Source organism: Ambystoma mexicanum, chromosome 8, assembly GCF_040938575.1.
Source record: "Ambystoma mexicanum isolate Mex_15411 chromosome 8, UKY_AmexF1_1, whole genome shotgun sequence".
In the NCBI taxonomy this organism is placed as follows: Eukaryota; Metazoa; Chordata; class Amphibia; order Caudata; family Ambystomatidae; genus Ambystoma; species Ambystoma mexicanum.
The window spans coordinates 1,028,680,828-1,028,707,181 of record NC_090929.1 but is presented as its reverse complement, the minus strand read 5'-3'; positions in this window follow the sequence as shown (position 1 = coordinate 1,028,707,181).

Genomic DNA, 26,354 nt, shown 5'->3' with positions numbered 1-26,354 from the left:
CCCCTACGGGGCAATTCGGTCATCCTGTGCTCCGGAATACCTGCCGGGCAACTCCGGCTCCGATAGCCTGGGTGCCCCTAGGCCATTGTCCGGGTATGTGTGATCAGGGCGCATCAGGGTGATCCCAGCAGCTCTAATATGGTGGGTTCCCCCCACCGCCCCACGAGCTGGCTCATGTGGCCGTGAGCCAGCCCGCCATTGGTGATGTCAACATGGGTGCTGGGTGCCCCCAGCGATGGTCGGACTGTACTGCATGACCGCAATGTTACATCCGCCTTGCATCCTGCTACGCGGTGACGCAATGCGCCCGCACCCGCTCCGCGTGAGCAGTTCCGGGCAAGACACCAACGCACTTGTGTCTGTGTGTTTCCTTGCTCCCGTTGGAGCTGCGCAGCGGGGCCTTGCTGCCCAAGGCCTTCACCTCCATTCTCCCGCCGACGCCTCGGTTGGAAGTGTGGAACACAACACTGGCGTCGAGGAAGCGATACAAAATGTCACACGTGTCGCCGCCGCCCAACACACACAGCCCTCGGAAAGGGTGACATTTGTGGAATCACGGTGGGGACACCCAAACCCCCACCTGAAAAAAAAATATATGTTTTTTTTCATTTTCCTCAAGAAAACTGAAACAGCCCACACAGCACACGATTGGATGGCAACTGATTTGCCCACACCTACAGCCACAAAAATCCAGCACGGGAAGGCCCGTACACCATCGGGCAGGCAGCTTGAGGTCCAACAGCTGGCAGAGGAAGCAGCCTCGTGCCCAACACGTGGCCACACGACGGGGAAGCCAAGAGGAATCGCCCACAGTTTTGCAAGTTGAGGGAGCATTGCCACAAGTGTGCACGGGTAGACGCCAGATCCACGAAATATGGCGACAGGCACGTCCACTCCCAGGCCCAGCATGCCCTCCAGAATAGCCGCTAACCTGTCACCGTCCACGCCGCAAGCACGCCCGCAAGGAGGAACAACCATTGCACTCAACCCTTTTGATCCATACACAGACCCATCATCAGTTGGCCCACGATGGCATTTGTGGATACAGAAATTTGAAATGGCCATGGAGTGCAAAGACATTATCTCATCAAGGAAAATGAGGTCACACCTCCTACTTAATGTTGGGGATGAGGTCCTGCGCATTTTCAATGTGCTTGCAATCACAGACGGCCTCGACGTTTACCAGCAAACGAAGGACGCCCTGACGGCCCACTTCATGCCCCAGCTCAATCCAGACTATGAAACATTTATATTCTGCACCACCATCCAGATGAAGGACGAGACACTAGATGCCTATCACACCAGGCTCCGGAAACTCGCAATCTCATGTGAATTCACGGACATTGAAAAGGAGATCCGACGCCAACTCATAAATGGGATACATTCAGAGAAGCTAAGGAGGATGGTGCTAAGCGAAAAAGGAATGTTCCTGACCAAAATCCTGGAACTTGGCCGCCAGAGAGAACTAGCACATGCCAGGGCGGCACACATGGGCACGACGCTACAGAACCTACAGCCGCCTCTCACTATGGCAACCGTGGCCCAAATCACGAATTGCCAATACACGAGGGATGAGGCCAGTGGAAGCAGCACGCACCCCAGATGGCATCACAGAATTCCAGGACCCATGGAATGCGGGCGGTGCAGAGGGCCTTGCCACGGACGACGCAACTGCCCAGCCCAAGGTACCACATGCGGGGCATGTGGCAGGAAAGACCACTACGCCAAAGTGTGCAGATCGTCGGGGGTGCCAGAACAACAACCACAAGCACCCCAGGACAATAATGCAGGAAAGAAAAAGAAGCGTCAAAACCGCAAACTCGTCGACCGAGGAGGAAGGGGACGATGTGACACACACCCAGCAAGAAGCTGCAAACGACCAATGGAAAAAAGGAAAGAAAGTATACCTAGTTTCAGCACTAAACTATGGAAGCACAACACCCAAAAGGAAACTGCAAAAGCGAAAATGCCAAGTAGCGATCCAAGGGAAAGACACGCAAATGACTATAGACACGGCGGCGTCCGTCAGCGTCATGCCACTGACCGCATTCAGAAAATTACGGCCCCAACATGCCCTGAAATCGACGAACACACTACTGTTTGCATATGGGTGCAAGACTCCACTGCCCATAGTAGGCAGATTCCGAACCACACTTAGCAAGGGTGGAAAATCACTGTAGTCAAAGATTTACGTGGTGAACGCAAGCATCGAATGTCTTCTGAACGGAGACGCAGCAGAGGACCTGGGGCTGATAAGCTTCGTATGAGAAGTGACCGACTCACAAGATGTCGACAACATTCTCAAGAAATACCCGAACCTCCTCAAAGGGATTGGATGCCTAAAAGGGAAGTCAATCAAGCTGCACATCAATGAGTCTTTCCAACTGCGAGCAATGCGACACCAAAGAACGCCGTTCCACATACGGAACCAGGTGGAAAAGGAGCTTCGGGCACTTGAGAAAGCAGGCATCATTGAGGAGGTGACTGGGCCTACATGCCTACACCGTGAGTGTCGCCCATGCTTGTCACCAAGAAGCCCAAACGACCAGGGAAAGTGAGAATATGCATTGACATGCGCCTCCCCAACGCGGCGATAAAACGGGAGCGTCACATCACCCCGCCCCTCGATTAAATAGTAGCAGACCTCACAGGATCCAAGATATTCTCAAAGTTTGACCTGAACGCCGGATATCACCAACTGAAGCTACATCGTGATTCCCGGTACATCATGACATTCTCTACTCACATCGGCCTACGCAGATACAAACAGCTCAGCTTCGGAATCTCCTCGGCGGCCGAAGTTTTTCAGCAAACCACCCAGGAGGTGATACGCGACATTCCGGGGGTCCTAAACGTCAGTGATGACATTCTCATTCATGCAGAAAATAAGGAAGAACACGTAAGAAGGCTTCACATGCTACTCAGCAGGATAGAAAGTGCTGGTTTGACAATTCACAAAGAAAAATGCCCGTTCCTAAAGGAAGAAATCTCTTTTTTGGGTACACTTTCAACAGCGCTGGCATTTTGGTGGACCCCCAAAAAGTAGCAGATATCCAGGCTGCCTCACCCCCCACCACACCAACGGAGGTTCGCAGTTTCCTAGGAATGGACACCTATTGCAGAAGGTTCATCCCGAACCTAGCTACGCTATCAGAACCCCTTCGAGAACTCACGAAGGCCAGCACGAAATGGGCTTGGGGGCCCGCCTGCCAAGAAGCATTCGAACACATCAAGGCATCACTCTCGGCAGACACAACCCTGGCATATTACGACCCTGCACTGGCAACCAAACTGTATGTTGACGCCAGCCCCGTGGGTCTGGGAGCCATCCTCATATAAGTGGCTAACACAGGAGAGTCGATGCCGATTGCCTATGCATCCCGTGCACTGACACCGACAGAGCAACGGTACTCCCACATCAAAAAAGAAGCGATTGCAGTACTTTGAGGCTGCCGCCATTTTCATCTATACCTATACGGCTGAAAGTTCAAGACCTATACCGACCACAAACCACTACTCCCGATCTTCACAGGCACTTCATCATATCCCCCTGCCAGGATTGCAAAGTGGCTGTTACATCTACAACAATATGACTTCGAGCTAGCATATCAGCCAGGCAGTGGTAAGCTGGCAGATTTCCTGTCGAGACACCCTAGAGCAGCCACACTGGGGGAAATACATGTGGTGGAAGAGACGGAGGAACACATTTGCCAGGTGGTACACACTATGAAGCCAAGAGCCATCGGAATAGAAGACATTGTAGAGGCCACGCAAAGTGACCCATGTTGTGATCTGGTGAAAGACACAATCATCTCGGGGGAATGGAAATCTTTCCTACGAAACATCCACAACAGAACAGCAGAAGCCAAAGAATTCCTTGCTGGGATCTTCACGGTCAGACAGGACCTATCCATCACAGAAGAGAGGCACATCCTACGAGGGACCCGGATCGTCATCCCTGCAAGCCTACAGGAAAGAGGAGTGGCGCTGGCGCACGAAGGCCACCAGGGGATGGTGAGGACCAAGGCCCAGATAAGGCACCGCGTCTGGTTCCCCCACATAGATGGGAAAGTCGAGCAGCTAGTCAACACCTGCCTCCCATGTCAAATAACAGGGGCGCCGCCCAGTCCCGAACCCATCCTATCAGCGGAGCGAGGGTCCGCTAGATGGGACGCCATCAGCATAGACTTTTGCAAACTACAGGAAGGTACATACCTATTGGTGGCCATCGAAGACCACTCCAGGTACCTTGAGGTCGAAATCTTCAACTCCACGGCAACGGAAGCGGTCATTCCTGTAATCGAGAAAATGTTCGCAACACATGGACTTCCGAGGAGGATTAGGAGTGACAACGGTCCACCATTCCAAGGAGAGGAATTCAAGAAATACCACATGGAACTCAACATCCGCTACAACCACATAATGCCGAGATGGCCGCAGGCCAATGGCGACGTTGAACGTTTCATGCGAACAATGACCAAAGTTTTGTGCCTGTCGCGCATTAAGGGAAGCCCCTGGAGGGTGGACTTATACTGATTCCTAAGGAACTACAGGGTAACACCACACAGCACTACGGGAATACCGCCGGCAGACATGATGTATGGAACGATCATCAACTCATCCATTCCGCACCATCCGAGCATGAGCACAGACACCTATGACCACGACCGCACCGAACTAATGAGGACCGTGGCCAATGCACACATGAGTAACAAAAGGAATGCCAAGAGGTTTCATCACCGAGTTGGTGATCAAGAGGTCATTGTGAGGAACCCATCGAGATCGAAATTAGACACCCAATACAACGCCGTCCCATGGACTGTAAGCCAGAGGCACGGCACCATGATAACAGCCAAGAGGGGACAAAGAGAAGTAACGAGAAATGCGTCTCGGTTCAAGGCAGTACCAAAGGAACTATGGACGGACGGGGAGCCGCAACTGGAGGAAGAAGAGGACCTGCCCATGGGGGAGGGACATGACCACCCGGAAGATGAAGTGACCATGGATGACAGAATGGAGGAGCCACCGAGTGAACCAGAACTGGGTGAGCCGAATGATGAAGGTGAGCAACTCGATGGGAGCCAGGGGTGTGCACTCAGGGGTGGACGATAATGTTTAAGAAATGCACCCATGCCCCCGGCCAGGCTCAGAGACTATGGGCCTCATTACAGGTCGGGCGGTCCAGAAATAACAGTAGCAGTAAACCCGTCACCACTGTTAATTCCAGACCGCCCGATCCCGACTCCTGCAGGCAGGAGGTGATGTTCCCGCCAGGTCTGACCTGGCGGGTTTAACACCGCCCGCCTGCAGGCGGACGTGGAAACACAAGCACCATCACAAGATGGTGCCGGTGTTTCCGCTTCCCCATTCCCATTGAGTCCGTTGAGACTCAATGGGAATGGGGATTTACCGAATTCCGCCTCTGGAATTCCCGGGACACCAGGGTCGTAATGTCCTGGTATTTCCGGGAGTCACGGAGGCGGAATGGTAATACGAGTCTGGCGGTAACCAGGCGGTTTTACCACCTCGGTTACTGCCGGACTTGTAATGAGGCCCTATGTGTGGTAGAAGACCCGATCGAGAGACTACCTAAATCCCTGGTTAGAACAGTTTGCCCAAGCAATGTTTGTTGGTTAATGTTTTGTTTAAAATAAAGGAGGAATGTTACATCTGCCTTGCGTCCTGCTACATGGTGACGCAAGGCGTTCTGAATAAAGGCCCCGCCGCCGCTCCGCGCGAGCAGTTCCAGGCAAGGCACCAACGCACGTGTGTCTGTGTGTTTCTTTGCTCCCATTGGAGCTGCGCAGCGGGGCCCTGCTGCCCTAGGCCTTCACCTCCATTCTCCCGCCGTCGCCTCGGTCAGGAGTGTGGAACACAACACGCAGGTCCAGTCATAACAATGGCGTCGAGGATGGAATCCCCGAGGACTGTCGGTCGTCTGCCAGAGAAAGCCCCTGCTGCTTTGGTGCACACCGGGGTGAGAAAAAAGAAGGATGGGATGAGGCGAATGGGCTTCTGCCACATTGGTGAGGGTAACGCTTGCGGCACTGCCGTGATAAATAAGTCTCCTGCCGGAGGAGAGAAGATTGTGAGTGTGCAGCCCTGACCCCTGACAGGAGCGGTGTAAGCCTGAGGCTCACAGCTGAGGCCCCTGTCGTCCCCGGCCGGCGGTGATGAAACATGAAGCTCTCCGTGTCGGAGCTCAAGAAAATTACGGGAAAAGATGAGGTGTTGCTCCCTGCCTGTGTCATGCTGTGCTGGCAGGCCCCAGAATGCAATCCCGGGCCAAACAGGGGTGGATGTGCTGTGCTCCTGCCAGCAGAGCTACTAAACTTGAGGAGAGAGGCGTTGTGTGTAGTCTGTGCACCCCAACAGCGTTCCTTGTCCCATCGACGGAGACTTTTGAAGAAGAAAAAAAGGGTGAAATGCAAATGAATCACCAGGCAGTGAATGCTGCGCAGTGCGCTCGGTGGCCATGAGAGAGACAAGGGAAAATGGAAAAGAGTTGGCCAATATGTTTTCTGATGAAGTCCCTGATGGATGACTCCTCCACCGAAGGTGGCCAATTCAAGAAATCAGACCATCTTGCTCAGACTGCAGTTTCACACGTTCATGGAGGTAAAGAGCTGAATGGGCACACTGTGGAGCATTTGAATGAAAGTGTGTGCTCTGCCTCCAGAGTTATTGGTAAAGAAAAAAAGGAATGGAGAAGGGGAAGAACACTAGAGGGTTGCAGCGCCAGGTGAGAGGTTGTGCGCCCTCCACCGCTGTAGCAGGTTGACATACTCCTGCATGGGGAAGACCTCCAAGTCCTACTGTCTGCCCCCACCATCAATGGACCAGGCCAATGTGGCCCCTGGTGCTCCCATGTGCGGCCTAGCCAGCCCCTGAACGGTTGTAGTGACTGTCCAAAAACTGATACTTGTGAAGGGTGTACTGGCTTCCTGCAACTCCACAAGTGCTTAAAGTGGACTCAGTAACATGCATTTGTAATGCTATGCGGCTGCATGTCAAGTATATGCTAAAAGTGGTCCTAGTTAAGATGTAATGTGAAGCTGTGCTCCTGCACATTGTCGGTACGCTTTATATGGTGCCAGGAGCTAACAATGGTGTCTTTCAGTGATTTTAAGTTCCACTCACCCAGGTTAATAACGGGTTTGTTTAAATGTGGAATATCCAGCGTGTTACCATTAATCCACCAAACCTGACTGTCACCCCACATGTGTACCAATCCTCGGTATGTGTTGTATATTCGCAACTACCTGAGTCTCGATGTATGTGACTATTGTTTGCACCCATGAGTCCAAATATTGCTGTTTGTGACAGTTAACGGATTTAATGTGCAGTGGTATTTTCCATTTGTTTGTTCGTTATGGAAAAGGAGGCGTGTGGTGTGTCACCCCTCCTGAGAGCATGGTATCTCCCAGGGCTCGTGCTAAGGTCACATGTTAGTGACCATGTGACTTAAAAGTCAATGCGAACTGACTACTGCCTGCTGTGTGCAGCGCGATGCTGGCACTGCATGGCGGGCAGTGGGCCTGCTGCTGCAGAGCCCTATGCCTGGACAGTGCCCCTGCTGGGCAAGGCTGTCCCTGATGCCCTGGTCGCTAGGGTGTCACAGAGCCCCTGCTGGGCAAGTCTGTCGTCCTGTGCTTTGGAGCCCCTGCCGGGCAACTCCAGCTTCGATAGCCTGGGTGCCCCCAGGGCATTGTCTGGGTCCACGTGATCACACGGCCCATCTGGTTGATCCCAGCAGCTCAAGTATGGTGGGTGCAAAGACCACCCCACGAACTGACTCATGTGCCTGTGGGCGAGCCCGCAACTGGTGATGTCAACGTGGGTGCTGAGTGCCCCCAGCGATGGTCGGACTGGTCTGTGTGACCGCATGTCCAGTCATAGCACTTGAAGACCTTCTCAGCAAGCCCACGTGAAACATTCGAGCACTGTAACTTAGGTCATTGACAGTGGACTCACAAGTGTAGTCCTGTTAAAAATTGAAAACTGACACGAGGATTAAGGCGAATAAACAAGTGTTTCTTTAGACATCTTTATAAATGTATAATCCGCAATAGCCATTAAGCAATATGCCGTCCTCTACTAAGCCAATACAAGACATTGAACGTGGCCGAACTGTATGGGCAACGCCGCAGGCCACCCCAGGTGAGCCAGGCCCTCCCCCCCATACGCCCTGCTCCCCTCTCCCATCATCCCAGGAGACACGCAGTCTCCGCGCTGCAAAGAGCAGGAAGGGCGAGGTGTGCTTTCCCCAAAAGCAAAGGGGTGCTAAGCACCCAAGGGAAGTCAGGACAGCCTTGCAAGGCAACAACAAGCAAAGAGCCCCCCTCCAGGGGCACAGACAGTCGGCTCCATAGCTGGCCTGGGGCTGGAGGCACAACCCCCACAGATAAACTACAAGGACCCAGGGGCTTCCCTGGGTCCTATACAAGGAGCTGCTTGCAGCACAAAGAACACAAACTGTTTGTGGACCCTGCACAGGGACCCAAACAGCTAGGGAAGTGTTCTGTGTACTCAGCGTCTTCCTTTTTCTTTTGCAAAGTTCGCCGTGCACTCAGCGTCTTTTTTTGCCTTATTACTTAGTTTGCCGTGCACTCTGCGTCTTTGTTTTCCTTTTCAAAGTATGCAGCGATACTCAGTGGGGCAAATTCATGGAACAAACGTGCGCCGAAAATCTACGCGCAAGCAGGCGCAAGCGGAAAAAAACAGGCGCACGCGCACGCGTGCTTTTCATGGAAGTCCCTGCGCGTGTTCACCTCGGGATGTGCGCCAAACCCGTGCATGGCGCACAAGTCACTGCAACATCCCGAAAGGCGTGCGCGACGCGCACAGTGAAAGCGCACAACCTCGGGCATACACCAGAAAGTGGGCGGGACAAGGGGCGTAACGCGCGGAATGGGGAACAACGTGCAAAAATAAGGGCGTAACTGGGGATGTACTGCAGGGAAGCAGACGGAACGCCCACACGCACTCGAACCACACGTATTCATGGAATCGAATAGGGCAAAGCCACGCACAACCAAAGACACGCACAAGCTGAAACACGTCCGCCACACGAAGGCAGGTGGTAGAGTCCCAGCGCATCACAAAAGTGGCAACATACAGCAATTGGGCCTGTGCGAGCGGGGCACGTGTATTGCGGGGGTGTGCGGGAAGCAACACACGCGATAGAGCGGGGTACGTGTATTTCGGGGGCGTGCGGGAAGTGACACACGCGATTGAGCGGGGTACGTGTATTTTGGGGGTGCGCAGGAAGTTACACACGCGGTTGAGCGGGGTCCGTGCATTTCGGGGGTGCGCGGGAAGTTACACACGCGATTGAGCGGGGTACGTGTATTTCGGGGGTGCGCGGGAAGTTACACACGCGATTGAGAGGGGTACGTGTATTTCTGGGGTGCGCGGGAAGTCACACACGCAATCTCATCAGGGTACGTGTATTTCAGGGTGCGGGGGAAGTATCCCACGCAACATCAGCACAGTATGTGTATTCCAGGGGTGCGCGGGAAGTTCCACAAGCAATTCCATCAGGGTACGTGTATTACAGGGGTGCGCGGGAAGTTCCACACGCGATATCATCAGGGTACGTGTATTACAGGGGTGCGCGGGGAGCAGCACACGTGAATTGCACGTGTGGGTCCTCCCAGGTGGTCCCTCTACACCCTCCACGGCCCCTGCAGGTGGCTCACACCACAGGGGCCTACCCAGCACATGTCATGCAGGCACCCCATCCACCATGGCCATGCCCACCAGCCAACCCACATGTCAACTTGCACTACTGCCCACCAACGCATGTCCCCCTGCACCCCCAGCCACCAGGGGCACCCTCCACAGGCCCCCACCCATGTCTCCCACCACCCCCAGCAGTGCAGGGGCAGCCTCCACCAGGCCCCCACTCATGTCTCCCATCACCCCCACCCCCAGCAGTGCAGGGGCAGCCTCCACCAGGCCCCCACTCATGTCTCCCTGCACCCCCACCCCCCAGCCACCAGGGGCAGCCTCCACCAGGCCCCCACTCATGTCCAACTCATGTCTCCCATCACCCCCACCCCCAGCAGTGCAGGAGCAGCCTCCACCAGGCCCCCACTCATGTCTCCCTGCACCCCCACCCCCGAGGAGTGCAGGGGCAGCCTCCACCTGGCCCCCACACTCATGTCTCCCATCACCCCCACCTCCCAGCCACAAGGGGCAGCCTCCACCAGGCCCCCACCCATGTCTACCACCACCCCCACCCCCCAGCCACCAGGGGCAGCCGCCACCAGACCCCCACTCATGTCTCCCTGCACCCCCACCCCCCAGCAGTGCAGGGGCAGCCTCCACCAGGCCCCCACTCATGTCCAACTCATGTCTCCCATCACCCCCCCCCAGCCACCAGGGGCAGCCTCCACCAGGCCCCCACTCATGTCTCCCTGCACCCCCACCCCCGAGGAGTGCAGGGGCAGCCTCCACCAGGCCCCCACCCATGTCTCCCACCACCCCCACCCCCCAGCCACCAGGGGCAGCCTCCACCAGGCCCCCACTCATGTCTCCCTGCACCCCCACCCCTCAGCAGTGCAGGGGCAGCCTCCACCAGGCCCCCACTCATATCCAACTCATGTCTTCCATCACCCCCACCCCCAGCCACCAGGGGCAGCCTCCACCAGGCCCCCACTCATGTCTCCCTGCACCCCCAACCCCCAGCAGTGCAGGGGCAGCCTCCACCAGGCCCCCACTCATGTCCAACTCATGTCTCCCTGCACCCCCACCCCCAGCAGTGCAGGGGCAGCCTCCACCAGGTCCCCACCCATGTCCACCACCACCCCCACCCCCCAGCAGTGCAGGGGCAGCCTCCACCAGGCCCCCACCCATGTCTACCACCACCCCCACACACCAGCAATGCAGGGGCAGCCTCCACCAGGCCCCCACCCATGTCTCCCACCACCCCCACCCCCAGCCACCAGGGGCAGCCTCCACCAGGCCCCCACTCATGTCTCCCACCACCCCCACCCCCCAGCAGTTCAGGGGCAGCCTCCACCAGGCCCCCACCCATGTCTACCACCACCCCCACACCCCAGCAGTGCAGGGGCAGCCTCCACCAGGCCCCCACTCATGTCTCCCTGCACTCTCACACCCCAGCAGTGCAGGGGAACCCACCACCAGGCCCCCACCCATGTCTCCCACCACCCCACCACCCCCAGCAGGGCAGGGGCAGCCTCCACCAGGCCCCCACTCATTTCCAACTCATGTCTCCCTGCACCCCCACCCCCAGCAGTGCAGGGGCAGCCTCCACCAGGTCCCCACTCATTTCCAACTCATGTCTCCCTGCACCCCCACCCCCAGCAGTGCAGGGGCAGCCTCCACCAGGTCCCCACCCATGTCCACCACCACCCCCACCCCCCAGCAGTGCAGGGGCAGCCTCCACCAGGCACCCACCCATGTCTACCACCACCCCCACACACCAGCAGTGCAGGGGCAGCCTCCACCAGGCCCCCACCCATGTCTCCCACCACGCCCACCCCCCAGCCACCAGGGGCAGCCTCCACCAGGCCCCCACTCATGTCTCCCACCACCCCCACCCCCCAGCAGTGCAGGGGCAGCCTCCACCAGGCCCCCACCCATGTCTCCCACCACCCCCACCCCACAGCCACCAGGGGCAGCCTCCACCAGGCCCCCACTCATGTCTTCCACCACCCCCACCCCCAGCAGTGCAGGGGCAGCCTCCACCAGGCCCCCACTCATTTCCAACTCATGTCTCCCTGCACCCCCACCCCCAGCAGTGCAGGGGCAGCCTCCACCAGGTCCCCACTCATTTCCAACTCATGTCTCCCTGCACCCCCACCCCCAGCAGTGCAGGGGCAGCCTCCACCAGGTCCCCACCCATGTCCACCACCACCCCCACCCCCCAGCAATGCAGGGGCAGCCTCCACCAGGCCCCCACCCATGTCTACCACCACCCCCACACCCCAGCAGTGCAGGGGCAGCCTCCACCAGGCCCCCACCCATGTCTCCCACCACCCCCACCTCTCAGCCACCAGGGGCAGCCTCCACCAGGCCCCCACTCATGTCTCCCACCACCCCCACCCCCCAGCAGTGCAGGGGCAGCCTCCACCAGGCCCCCACCCATGTCTCCCACCACCCCCACCCCCAGCCACCAGGGGCAGCCTCCACCAGGCCCCCACTCATGTCTCCCACCACCCCCACCCCCCAGCAGTGCAGGGGCAGCCTCCACCAGGCCCCCACTCATGTCCAACTCATGTCTCCCATCACCCCCACCCCCAGCAGTGCAGGGGCAGCCTCCACCAGGTCCCCACCCATGTCTCCCACCACCCCCACCCCCCAGCAGTGCAGGGGCAGCCTCCACCAGGCCCCCACTCATGTCTCCCTGCACCCCCACCCCCTAGGAGTGCAGGGGCAGCCTCCACCAGGCCCCCACCCATGTCTCCCACCACCCCCACCCCCCAGCCACCAGGGGCAGCCTCCACCAGGCCCCCACTCATGTCTCCCACTGCCCCCACCCCCCAGCCACCAGGGGCAGCCTCCACCAGGCCCCCACCCATGTCTACCACCACCCCCACCCCCCAGCCACCAGGGGCAGCCTCCACCAGGCCCCCACTCATGTCTCCCTGCACCCCCACCCCCCAGCAGGGCAGGGGCAGCCTCCACCAGGCCCCCACTCATTTCCAACTCATGTCTCCCTGCACCCCCACCCCCAGCAGTGCAGGGGCAGCCTCCACCAGGTCCCCACTCATTTCCAACTCATGTCTCCCTGCACCCCCACCCCCAGCAGTGCAGGGGCAGCCTCCACCAGGTCCCCACCCATGTCCACCACCACCCCCACCCCCCAGCAGTGCAGCGGCAGCCTCCACCAGGCACCCACCCATGTCTACCACCACCCCCACACCCCAGCAGTGCAGGGGCAGCCTCCACCAGGCCCCCACCCATGTCTCCCACCACGCCCACCCCCCAGCCACCAGGGGCAGCCTCCACCAGGCCCCCACTCATGTCTCCCACCACCCCACCCCCCAGCAGTGCAGGGGCAGCCTCCACCAGGCCCCCACCCATGTCTCCCACCACCCCCACCCCCCAGCCACCAGGGGCAGCCTCCACCAGGCCCCCACTCATGTCTTCCACCACCCCCACCCCCAGCAGTGCAGGGGCAGCCTCCACCAGGCCCCCACTCATTTCCAACTCATGTCTCCCTGCACCCCCACCCCCAGCAGTGCAGGGGCAGCCTCCACCAGGTCCCCACTCATTTCCAACTCATGTCTCCCTGCACCCCCACCCCCAGCAGTGCAGGGGCAGGCTCCACCAGGTCCCCACCCATGTCCACCACCACCCCCACCCCCCAGCAATGCAGGGGCAGCCTCCACCAGGCCCCCACCCATATCGACCACCATCCCCACACCCCAGCAGTGCAGGGGCAGCCTCCACCAGGCCCCCACCCATGTCTCCCACCACCCCCACCTCTCAGCCACCAGGGGCAGCCTCCACCAGGCCCCCACTCATGTCTCCCACCACCCCCACCCCCCAGCAGTGCAGGGGCAGCCTCCACCAGGCCCCCACCCATGTCTCCCACCACCCCCACCCCCAGCCACCAGGGGCAGCCTCCACCAGGCCCCCACTCATGTCTCCCACCACCCCACCCCCCAGCAGTGCAGGGGCAGCCTCCACCAGGCCCCCACTCATGTCCAACTCATGTCTCCCATCACCCCCACCCCCAGCAGTGCAGGGGCAGCCTCCACCAGGTCCCCACCCATGTCTCCCACCACCCCCACCCCCCAGCAGTGCAGGGGCAGCCTCCACCAGGCCCCCACTCATGTCTCCCTGCACCCCCACCCCCGAGGAGTGCAGGGGCAGCCTCCACCAGGCCCCCACCCATGTCTCCCACCACCCCCACCCCCAAGCCACCAGGGGCAGCCTCCACCAGGCCCCACTCATGTTTCCCTGCACCCCCACCCCCGAGGAGTGCATGGGCAGCCTCCACCAGGCCCCCACCCATGTCTCCCACCACCCCCACCCCCCAGCCACCAGGGGCAGCCTCCACCAGGCCCCCACTCATGTCTCCCACCACCCCCACCCCCCAGCAGTGCAGGGGCAGCCTCCACCAGGCCCCCACCCATGTCTCCCACCACCCCCACCCCTAGCCACCAGGGGCAGCCTCCACCAGGCCCCCACTCATGTCTCCCACCACCCCCACCCCCCAGCAGTGCAGGGGCAGCCTCCACCAGGCCCCCACTCATGTCCAACTCATGTCTCCCATCACCCCCACCCCCAGCAGTGCAGGGGCAGCCTCCACCAGGTCCCCACCCATGTCTCCCACCACCCCCAACCCCCAGCAGTGCAGGGGCAGTCTCCACCTGGCCCCCACTCATGTCTCCCTGCACCCCCACCCCCGAGGAGTGCAAGGGCAGCCTCCACCAGGCCCCCACCCATGTCTCCCACCACCCCCACCCCCCAGCAGTGCAGGGGCAGCCTCCACCAGGTCCCCACCCATGTCTCACACCACCCCCACCCCCCAGCCACCAGGGGCAGCCTCCACCAGGCCCCCACTCATGTCTCCCTGCACCCCCACCCCCAAGGAGTGCAGGGGCAGCCTCCACCAGGCCCCCACCCATGTCTCCCATACCCCCACCCCCCAGCCACCAGGGGCAGCCTCCACCAGGCCCCCACTCATGTCTCCCTGCACCCCCACCCCCCAGCCACCAGGGGCAGCCTCCACCAGGCCCCCACTCATGTCCAACTCATGTCTCCCATCACCCCCACCCCCAGCAGTGCAGGGGCAGCCTCCACCAGGTCCCCGCCCATGTCCACCACCACCCCCACACCCCAGCAGTGCAGGGGCAGCCTCCACCAGGTCCCCACCCATGTCTCCCACCACCCCCACCCCCCAGCCACCAGGGGCAGCCTCCACCAGGCCCCCACTCATGTCTCCCTGCACCCCCACCCCCAAGGAGTGCAGGGGCAGCCTCCACCAGGCCCCCACCCATGTCTCCCATACCCCCACCCCCCAGCCACCAGGGGCAGCCTCCACCAGGCCCCCACTCATGTCTCCCTGCACCCCCACCCCCAAGGAGTGCAGGGGCAGCCTCCACCAGGCCCCCACCCATGTCTCCCATACCCCCACCCCCCAGCCACCAGGGGCAGCCTCCACCAGGCCCCCACTCATGTCTCCCTGCACCCCCACCCCCCAGCCACCAGGGGCAGCCTCCACCAGGCCCCCACTCATGTCCAACTCATGTCTCCCATCACCCCCACCCCCAGCAGTGCAGGGGCAGCCTCCACCAGGTCCCCGCCCATGTCCACCACCACCCCCACACCCCAGCAGTGCAGGGGCAGCCTCCACCAGGTCCCCACCCATGTCTCCCACCACCCCCACCCCCCAGCCACCAGGGGCAGCCTCCACCAGGCCCCCACTCATGTCTCCCTGCACCCCCACCCCCAGCAGTGCAGGTGCAGCCTCCACCAGGTCCCCACCCATGTCTACCACCACACCCACCCCCCAGCAGTGCAGGGGCAGCCTCCACCAGGCCCCCACCCATGTCTCCCACCACCATCACACCCCAGCCACCAGGGGCAGCCTCCACCAGGCCCCCACTCATGTCCAACTCATGTCTCCCATCACCCCCACCCCCAGCAGTGCAGGGGCAGCCTCCACCAGGTCCCCACCCATGTCTACCACCACCCCCACCCCCCAGCAGTGCAGGGGCAGCCTCCACCAGGCCCCCACCCATGTCTCCCACCACCCCCACCCCCCAGCCACCAGGGGCAGCCTCCACCAGGCCCCCACTCATGTCCAACTCATGTCTCCCATGACCCCCACCCCCAGCAGTGCAGGGGCAGCCTCCACCAGGCCCCCACCCATGTGCAACTCATGTTCCCCAGCCAACATGTCATCACAATCTAGATCCCTGGTCCCTATGGTCAGCCTCCAAATGCAAAACACCCACCCGAGTATTGCATCCACCCACTCATAATTTGCAATTACATAACAGAACACCAATTGCAAGTTCCGAAACAAACACATTTCCCTCACATACACCCAATGGGTGTCAGTGAATCTCAAAACACATATCATGAAATGCATGAAACCAATGAGATACCACACATTGAAGTTCACCAAAAATAATATGTATTAAAGGAAACATAAATAGAATAAAAAATGAAGAAACAGAAACGTGAATGTACAAAAATGAAAAGAAGCATGTCCGTCAAAAAAAGCAAAACCAAAAATAAAAATCCAAAGTAATGTCCAAAGTCAATGTCCACAAAACAAAATCCAATGTGAAATAAAAAAGAAAGCCATTGCTCCATGGTCAAAAATAGAAAAATAAATACAACCCAACTGTCAACTATGTACATGGGAACAATCCAGGGTCCATTATCCCAACAAAATAAAGGAAACCTATCTAACTACACTAACTAATAAAATAAACTATATACAAAAATGTGGCCAATGTCCGAAAGGTCCAAATAAAATAAAAACAAAAATGAAACCTAACACTACCTAGAAACTATGTACAAGGGCAGCGGGCTAGTTTCACGGCTCACTTGTGGATGTTCCGGGCCAGGGCATCATCGAACTCCTCCTCAATGTCCCGGAGGCGGTCCTCCTCCATGGCCCCGAGGGTCTGCAGGGCCGCCGACGTCTCCACCTCCAAACCCCTGCGGATTGCCTCGAGGCACTCGGCTCGCCTCAGGGCCCTCCGCATGGAGTTCTCTGCCCTGACCATTGTGAGCCGTGCCTCTTCCGCCCGCTGCCGCTCCGCATCTATGGCGTGGCCCAACCGCTGCCACACGGAAGACACTCTCTGTCCTGGGTCCTCCTGCCCTCCGGCCAATGCCTGCCCCTCCGATGTCAAAGGCCCCGAGACTTCATGGCTCCCACCACGTTGCTGCTGCTGCTGTGCCTCTGCCCGTGCACTGCCTCCTGCTGCCTGCACATCCTCTGCCGGCTGGGGTGCAGTTGTTGATGTGGCCACCCCTGCTGGACGTCCGACTCCCGACTGTGGCAGGGATGCCTCCTCCACCAGCCTGACCGCACCGTCAGAGGCAGCTCCACAGGGCACCCAGGTGACTGATGGGTGGGAAGATGGCACAGAGGACGACTGGCGCATAGGGGGTCCAGTTGAGGAGGGGGTCGGAGCAAGCCCCATCAGATGGAGGAATCCGGCCTGGGTGACCTGTCCCAGCAGGCTGACGTGGTCAACGAGCCATTCGAGATGACTCGCAGTCTCTTCATGAAAAGACTGCAGGTCACCTCGCATGGCCCGTTGACGCAACGCCACACCAGCCAGGACAGGCTCAACCCGAACCTGGATAGCCACGTACGCAGGCAGAGGAAGGCCAGTTGACGTGAGCTCATCCCCTGCCTGAAAACGGGTCTGGACGTAGGCATCCCTGCTGGTGCAAGATGATGCAGGGACAGGATCGGGGACAGGATTGCACACAGGCACCTCCGCGGCGGCCTGTGCTGCCTCCTGTCCCTGGTCCTGCACTGCACCACTAGCACCAGTGGGATCCCCACCTCCAGACCCGTCTCTGGTGCTTGCACGTCCTCCTCCACCAAACCCCCCACCAACCTGGATGACTCCGTGCCATCTTCCCCTGTTGGGCCCTGTGGGGTCCCAGCTGCCCCTTCTGCTGCCGAGGAGTCCAACTCCAACCTCCGCCTCTTGGACCTCCCCCCGGCAGCTGCGGCCTGGGACGCGGCACCGGACTCCTCACTCCCCGACGAGATGACAACCTGGGAGGGGAGCCGGGCCTTGCGTCTCCGGCTGGCGGTGGGATCCCGCGCCGCTGTGCTCCACAGCACCTTCTCCGCCCTCTTCATCAGTTGACGCTGCAGACAGGGAGAAACAAAACACAGGCATCAGGGCACTGTACAATGGACACATACACACATGACAGTTGTACATGAGTGGCATTGGCAAACCTCAGACATGTCATCACAATCCCCAACACACATGTCATTACAACTCGCACACATGAGCCATACCACAGCCATATCGCAACTGCCACCACCATCCATACACATACAACAGCATGAGCAGCCAAAGGTGAGCCAGACATCACATGCAACACAGGAAGTGCACCACACATGTACACACACCACCACACTTGCATGCATGTGTACACCTCTGCCAAGTGTCGCAGTGTTCAGACGGGCATCCATGTCACATCTGCCAATCAGGCTTCCACATACCGCTGTCACATGCATCCATGTTGCATCACTGTTGCACCCTTGTCAAATACACACACATGCACATGTACACAGTGCTGATACATGCAGCCGAAAACAACATACATGCGTGACATCACGGACATGTCTACTTACATACACATTCATCCAAACATGTGTGCCCACACAACTGCATTTGGCATGCAAGCCTACACACACAAGCACCATCCATGTCTCACACATTACAGCCCTCGCATGTGTCAGCCCCACGGCCCTGTACACCCCCACCCATACTCGACCCCATACAAACAGATGTGCAACCTGCACACTACTGAATAATCACCACACGCACTGCTCACAATCAGGATGCATGTACACTCACCGTTCGACTCCAGACGGGTCTGCTTCTCAAGGACCTGGACGTGGAGCGCTGGGGATATGCGTTCCAGGACCCTCATCTGTTCTTCCGACAAGTGGCCCCGGCGCCCCTTTGCATCCGCTGCCTTCAAGAGAAGCCAGGCCTTGTTCAGAGTCCTGGACCTGAAGTCCTCCCAGCGCTTCTTGACATGTTGTAAGTCGCGGACTGCCACCCCCTCCGCGTTGATGGCAGTCACGATGTCAGTCCAGATCCGAGTCCGTCCTTCCTTGTCGGCGCGGGAACTTCCGAAGAGGGCATCATACTGCCCCAGGACTTGCTCCACCAGGACACCAACTTCGGTGGCACTGAAGCTGGTGCCCCTCTGCCTCTCTGGCCGGGGGTTGTCAGTGGTCACAGATGGTGTTTGCCCCGACATGACAACCCCAGAGGCAGGAGTGGGTGGGCAACTGGGTCCTGGGGCTGAGCTGTGGAGCGATGGAATCCCAGTCGGGAGTCTTCGGTTCCAGCAGGGGTGGTCACAGCAACAGCACCCCTGGCTGATGTGCAGGCAGCAAATGGCAGGGCACGTGGGCAGCAGGCAGTCAGGCAGCAGAAGATGGCAGGTGGGAGCGTGCTCGGGGCTCTGGGGGGCAGTAGTTCGGCCTTCTGGGCAGGAGCGTGGTCTTCCGTGTGCTTACGCGTGGCCAGCTTGATACGGAGTGATTTGGCACGTGAAAAATCTGCACGTCAGTGTGTAATTCGAGGAAAGGCCCTTAGCGCGTAAGCGCGTCTGCACGCATACGCATTTTCATTGGACAGAAGGCCCAACAAACGCAAGCGCCCCTGTGACGTGACGCGTACAGACGTGCATGCGCATTTCAGCACGCGTGAAAAACTGCACGTCCGCGTGTAATACGAGGAAAGGGCTCATGCGCGTATGCACGGCAGCACGCATATGCGATTTCATTGGACCAAAGGCCCTTAGCGCGTGAGCGCGTCTGTGACGTGACGCGCACAGGTGTTTCCCTCATTGCACGTGATGACAGAACACACGTGGATTTCCACCAATCGCGTGTGAAAGTTCCCGGCACCCCGGAACACACGTACCCAGGCTAATCGCGTGTGGAACTTCCCACGCACCCTGAAACACACGTACCCAGGCCAGTTGCGTGTACGCTCACTCCCCTCCGATCACACGCGATGACACTCGGACCGTATCCGAATACGGGAAACCCGCGCACGGCAAAAGACGTGCACAGGCGTCAATGCGTCTGCCACACGAAGGCAGGCGGAAGCGTCCCCGCGCACAGCATAAAAGTGCGCGCAAACAACAAACGCGTATATACAGCTACGATGAATGCCCCATTTGTCGCTGCACTGATCGTGGGACACCGCAGGAGGAGGAGAATAGCCAGGGCACGCATTTTCGCCCCACGGACAAGCCTTTTTGGGATGCCTGACGACCAGGTCTATGGCAGGTATAGGTTTCCACCCCATATCATCCTAGACCTGGTCAGGGAGTGGGAAGATGACCTCACATCCCCCACCCTTTGCTCCCAAGCATTGAGCCCCTTGGAGAAGCTGCTCAATGTCCTGCATTTTTTGGCCACTGGGTCATTTCAGCGGACTACTGCCATAGTGGGGGGGGGTCTCACAGGCCACGCAGTCACGCTGCCTACACCAGGTACTGGCAATCATGACAGCGCGCCCCTCAGTCCGCAGGCACATATACATGCCCAGAACACCCGCAGAAAGGCAGGCCGTTGTCCTGGATTTTTTCAGGGTGGCACACTTCCCCAAAGTGCTCAGTGCCAGAGATTGCACCCATGTGGCCCTACGTCCACCCAGGGCCATTGAGCACATCTACCGAAACCGCAAGCACTGGCATTCCATCAATGTACAGGTGGTATGTGATGCAAAGGGAATCATCACCTCTGTCTATGCAAACTACCCTGGCTCCACCTATGACAGTTTCATATACAGAATGTCCGCCCTGAGCCGGGCCCTGGAAGCTGGGCAGCATGGCGACACATGGCTCCTAGGTCAGTACAAATGCCCTTGCACATGCATGCAAGTCACACACAGACAAATATCCAAAACCTAATAATCTCAACTATTATCACCTCCCCAGGGGACAGTGCCTACCCTCTGAGCAACCACATGATGACGCCAATCCAGAACCCCACCACACCACCCCAGGTAAGATACAACGCCGCCCATATTGCAACCAGGGGCATAGTGGAGCGCACATTCGGAGTGCTCAAGTCACGTTTCCGCTACCTTGACCGCTCTGGTGGGCAACTACTCTATGCACCACCAGTAGTGTGCAGGATCATTGTGGCAGCATGTGTCCTGCACAATGTTGCAACACGGCAGGGCGTCCCAGTGGACATGGTGGTGCCCCCACATCCCCAACCACAGGCACAGGCGCTGCCCATGGGAGGGGACAGGGCACATGGCGAGGAAGCCCGGACCCAGCTTGTGGCCACATTTTTCATCTAAACTCCCACCCCTGCGGAGTGCACACAGGCCTGGCACATACCAGGTGACAATCGATGATGACAAAGAGACAGTTAACTGTCACAACCCTACCACCCTGAGAAAGTTGCCATGGAAGTGCCACATCGTCTGCATCCCTAGCTACTTAAACACAAGCTATCCTGTGTGACCAAAAGGCACACATATGACATATGACATGATATGGGCCATACACAAGTATTCCAAGGCGCAATGAGGCAGGGAGGGGGGAACAAGGAAACACAGGGAACGGTACTACTAGGCCAGGTGTCATTGGGATCGTGCAAGTGCAGGGGTAGGGGGAATGGGAAAAGTGCAAGGGGAAGGGTGGGGGGGAGTCCAGTACAGGGAAGTAGCCCAAAAAAATAATACATAGGTCGCCTGGTGGCAACTACAAAGGTAAGTGCAGACAAGTGCTGGGAAGGGAGGGCTGTAGGGATAGAGAGACAGTACTGCAGTGCAGGGGTTGCTAGGGAGGCAGTGCAAGTGGAGAGTGGCTGCGCCAGGGACCGAGGTCGGTGAGAGTGGGCCAGTTGCAGCTCCTGTGCAGTTCCAGTAGAGAATTCTGCAAGGGAGAGGCAGGCAGTAAGCAGAAGCAAAGAGGAAGGTCTTGAGGTGCTTCCAGAACTGCAGATGATTCCCCTCAAGTTCAAGTCAGGCCGGAAGTCTGTTCCAGGGGGAGGGCCCTGCTGTGGAGAGAAATCTACCCCCAGCTAGTTGCTCTGAGAAGCGGATGACACAGACATGCAAGGTGTGCATCACACACACCTGCAAAACAGGCCATGGCCATCACTGTCATGTCACTCAAACTCTCCCAAACATCAACATGACATGGCACGCAATACCCATACACCAATGCAGTAACGATAAGGTACACATTGCCATGTCCTAAATGCACAGTGGCATCGGACACTGCTGCCTGACCCGGAATCAGATGAAATGACAGACCAACAACCTCCCACCCAAAATAAGTCATTTCCAAATGCATTACAACAGTCGTAGACGTAACATCACAATGAATGCCTGTCTACATGCACATTATGCATTGCAAAATCAACACTGCAGCTCATGTGTGCTGTGTCCTACTCCTGCATCACACTGCTCAGCGCACAGCACAGTGAACAGCCATTGTGTGTGATGCACACCCTGAGCATCACATCTAAGTGTCAGACCACGTCAAACAGCAAATTAGGCATGTACTGGATCCATGATCAGTCACAGAACATGTGCTGCCGGGACACAGTGGGCACCAGAAGGCAAACAGTGTACACGTGGATATGCAAGGGTGGGAGTACATGTAATGCATCAGAGTGCAAGTGTGTGGTTCTGCAAGGACATGCACTCCACATATGCATGTGCACTCAAGTGACCATCAGTGTTCCCTACACATCACATGTGAACATCCACCATGTGTACACCCCAGCATGTCAAACCACAACTATCCCCTCGCACCTGAAAGGAAAACACAACACATGAACAGGCATTGATCAGCAGAACACAACATGTACATAGGATACCACCATTACTATGTCAGAGTTCTCATCACACTGCAGGGCAAGGCAACTATCAACAACAACCCCCCTCCTCCCTCACAAATGACCATGACCCACTGAACAACTGCACCTGGGTCATGGAGCCACCAAACCTCAATTCCACCTGGCCACAGGATCACCTTTACCCTTCGTCACCATCTCCCACCTTGTGTGTAAAAAGATGCCTGATCCCTCAGAATCCACACTCATTTCCAAAATCACAAAATCCAAGGCATAAAAACGAACCCAAACACCCTCCAGTAGATGACTTGACGTAGCAGTACCTCACAAAGGCCAAGTACTACCACAATGATGCAACAACCAACGTAGCACAGCAAAACAATGTCACGACAGGATGTGAGACATGTGTGGTACATGACATAGGACGATGCACCATGAATGGATGTCTACTGTCACAGGTCCCCTGTACAGGCGCGGGAGTGTCACGAAACAACCACCCCCACCATATCCCGGGTGCCTGCAAGGTCAGAATCACACAGGCCCCTGAGACCCTGGTGGGGAAGGAGGTTCAGGGATATGCAGTCGGGACAGATGTTGACACACTGGATGACTGGAATGAGCGGCAGGAGAGTGGAGGAGGAATGACACATGAAACTAGGGAATGCACGAAAATGTACAACCTGCATGAACACATACACAATCCAAACAGACTTGGACATCATTGTCATGGCCTTCTGTAGTCCAGGCTCAGGAGTGGTACGAACCAACCACCCCCTCTAGGGTTTTGGCGCCTGCAAGTTCGGGGCTTACACAGGCATCCGCAACCCCAGTGGGGAAAGAGGGTCAGGGAACGTTGCTTGGATAGGCACGGGAAGCAGGAACACCGGGTAGAAGGTACAGGTTTCAAAATTGCATAGGATCATGGGTGATTAGGGAGAAAAAAACATACCAAATTGAACCACACATACATCCATGCATCAGTACACTCCCCAGCAAGCCTATGCAGAGCACTTCGTAAGAAAAACAACAAGACACTTAGCTCTGGTTTTGAGTGCTGGCCTCCTGCCTGCGCACTCTCAGGTCCGGTTACAGGAGCACTGCAATGCTGCAAAGAGAGACACAGTCAACAACCTGTATGTGCCAATTGCACAAAAACACAACACCAAACATGCCCCATAGCAACAGACTACTCTACAAACAGACAATCTGTGGTTGATGCTTCGTACCCATGTATAACATCACCCCTGTGACGGGTCATACACAGTCAATGCAGTAAGGCAGCCGCTGCTGGGTGCGTGGCAAATGGAACACCAATGTGTCACAATTCACACAACATGCAATGTTCCCTGGGTAAGCAGACAGACCCATATAGCAAGCCATGACTACAGAGCAAGTTGCGTACCACCATGACCGAATCAAAGTTGGCAGTGCATTTATCATGAAGTACGTGGAAAAGACATGCACTGCACCCGAGTATGTCCCTTGCTGTATGTCCCTGTGAGCTGCCCCTTTCCATGTCTCGGAAGGCTACATGGTTGATACAAGTGCCTCAATGGACCTTGGTGTACCGGAGGGTATGTGCCACTGCCCCTGCATGTGTCCCAGACAACCCTACTATCAGCAGCCATCAGTCCACAAACACATCTGAGCTGCATTGTGTGCTTCAACACCAATATTCGTCTAAGCTCACCCTCAGTGCTGTGACTAAGCCTGCATGTGCAACTCGCCTGGTGCAAGCTTTGCTGTGTCGTGGCCCCCCTGTGATGCTCACCTTGCCTGGAGTTCCTTGGAACATGTCAGCAGTTCTAGGATGTGGGTCTGCAATCACTGTGCCTCTGCTTCTGCTCACATGTGCATGTGGGCACCAACAAACGGGTCCAGAATTCCGTCGTCCAATGGGCCATGTCTGCTGGCAAAGGTGCTCTGGAGGCTCATCCCCCTGCAGAAAGGGCATGAAACATATGATTAATGCTTCAAAGTCATCTGTGTGTGTCTCATCAGGCATCTCATTACTTGACCATGTCAGAGAGTCACATCACAAATCACACCATCAGTCCGTCTTTCACCTCCAAAGTGTGGAACACTATCTACAGCATGAATTGCAACAGGCACATGTACAGGAAAGATATGAAACATACTACACAATGCATAGCAATCAATGTCCACATTAATCATGACACACCCCATCTAGCAAAAGCTGAACAGTGGACAATGACACCTAAATCATCCCCACTAGGGGTGTCAACACAAGTCACACAGCACCAGACATGCCACAGATATGACAGTCCAAGGCCCTTGTGTAAAATGCTGTAACACCGAACCATCCTTGCGAGCCCATGGATAAGGGAGGCAGGAGTGGCATATGTGAGTCAAGGAACCCAAGCAGCAAACACATACACAAGACAACCATGAAGGGCCCAGCTGGAACAGACAGTGGATGCCTTCAAAAGCCACAAAGCACCGCACCGTCACATGAAAGCACAATAGACTAGCAATTTTAAACTAAATCAACTATTAACTAATTACACTAACTATGGAAAACCTACATTACCTATTTAAACTAACTATCAAACAGAAACTTAACTAACTAAACTAAAAGAAAAATCAAAAATGGCCACATATGACCTGGGGGGGAGGGGAGGCACCCAGGAGGGGGGAGGTACAGGGTGCTGCTCAACATCCACATGCGATGATGCTGAGCCAAAAAAAAATCCTCCATGGGCTCAACTCCTGCACAGCACGACCTATGTGGGAGATAGATGGTCGTCCGAGTCTGGCTCATCCTGGAAAGGAGGACGTGGCACAGTAGCCTGGCCACGCCTAGCCGCAGCTTTCCTCTCGTCGGCAGCAAGTCTGCCGGACGGGTGAGCCTGGTTCTGTGTGGCGATGTGACGTAGGTCTGCATGCAGAACCTCCCGTGATACACGTGCTTCCTCTTGCAAGGTAGCATGTGTAACACAGAGTTCCTCCTGCAAGGCCTGGCTGGACAACCGCTGCACCTCCCGGCAAGCCTGTAGCTCAGCCGAGATGGTACGCTCAAGCTGTGCAAACCTCTCCTCTGCCTGCTGCCTCTGGGACATCATAAGGACACCCAGAGTGGATCTGAGGGAAGCATACTCCTCCCTCAGGGCATCCATGTGTGCCTCTGCGTGAGCAGCAATTGCTTGACGCAGAGACGACATTTCAGCCTGGCGTGCCCTGTCTGAGGCCGCCATGCCCAGCCTGAGCGAGCGGGCCGTGGACCGTGCCGCCTGCTGCTGGAGAAGCACCTGCCTAGCAGGGGGGAGCACAGATCGGGCCACACGCTCCATGCTCTCAGCGATGTTCTCCATTGCTGCCCCCTGCCGTTCGGAATTGGCAGTCATGTCTTGCTCCCACTCAGTATACAGCGGTTGCGTGCGGTGACCGTGTTGCCGGGCTTGACCCCTGCGGGACCCAAGGACCGGGGGTCCTCGCTGTGTTGGCACTGCCTGCGGCTGCACGACTACATGCCCCCGTCGACGTGATGTCCCAGGCACATCAGTGACTGGTGTGGAGGGTGACCCTGGACCCGATCCACCACGGGCAGAGGAACCAAGACTGTCTGATCCCTCAGTGCAGGTGTCGCAGGCAGAGGAGTGTCCACATCAGAATCACTCACCCCTGACACATGGACTTGATGCTCATCCAACTCAACATGGACGTCAGAGTCGTCATCAAGGCTGGACTCATAGGCAGCCAGAGACAAGATGGACTGCAGCATTTGGGGGTTTTTGTGTCCTACCACCCCACGGCCCCCACTAGTGCCGGGTTAATGTGGCGTTACCAACCCTGTGTC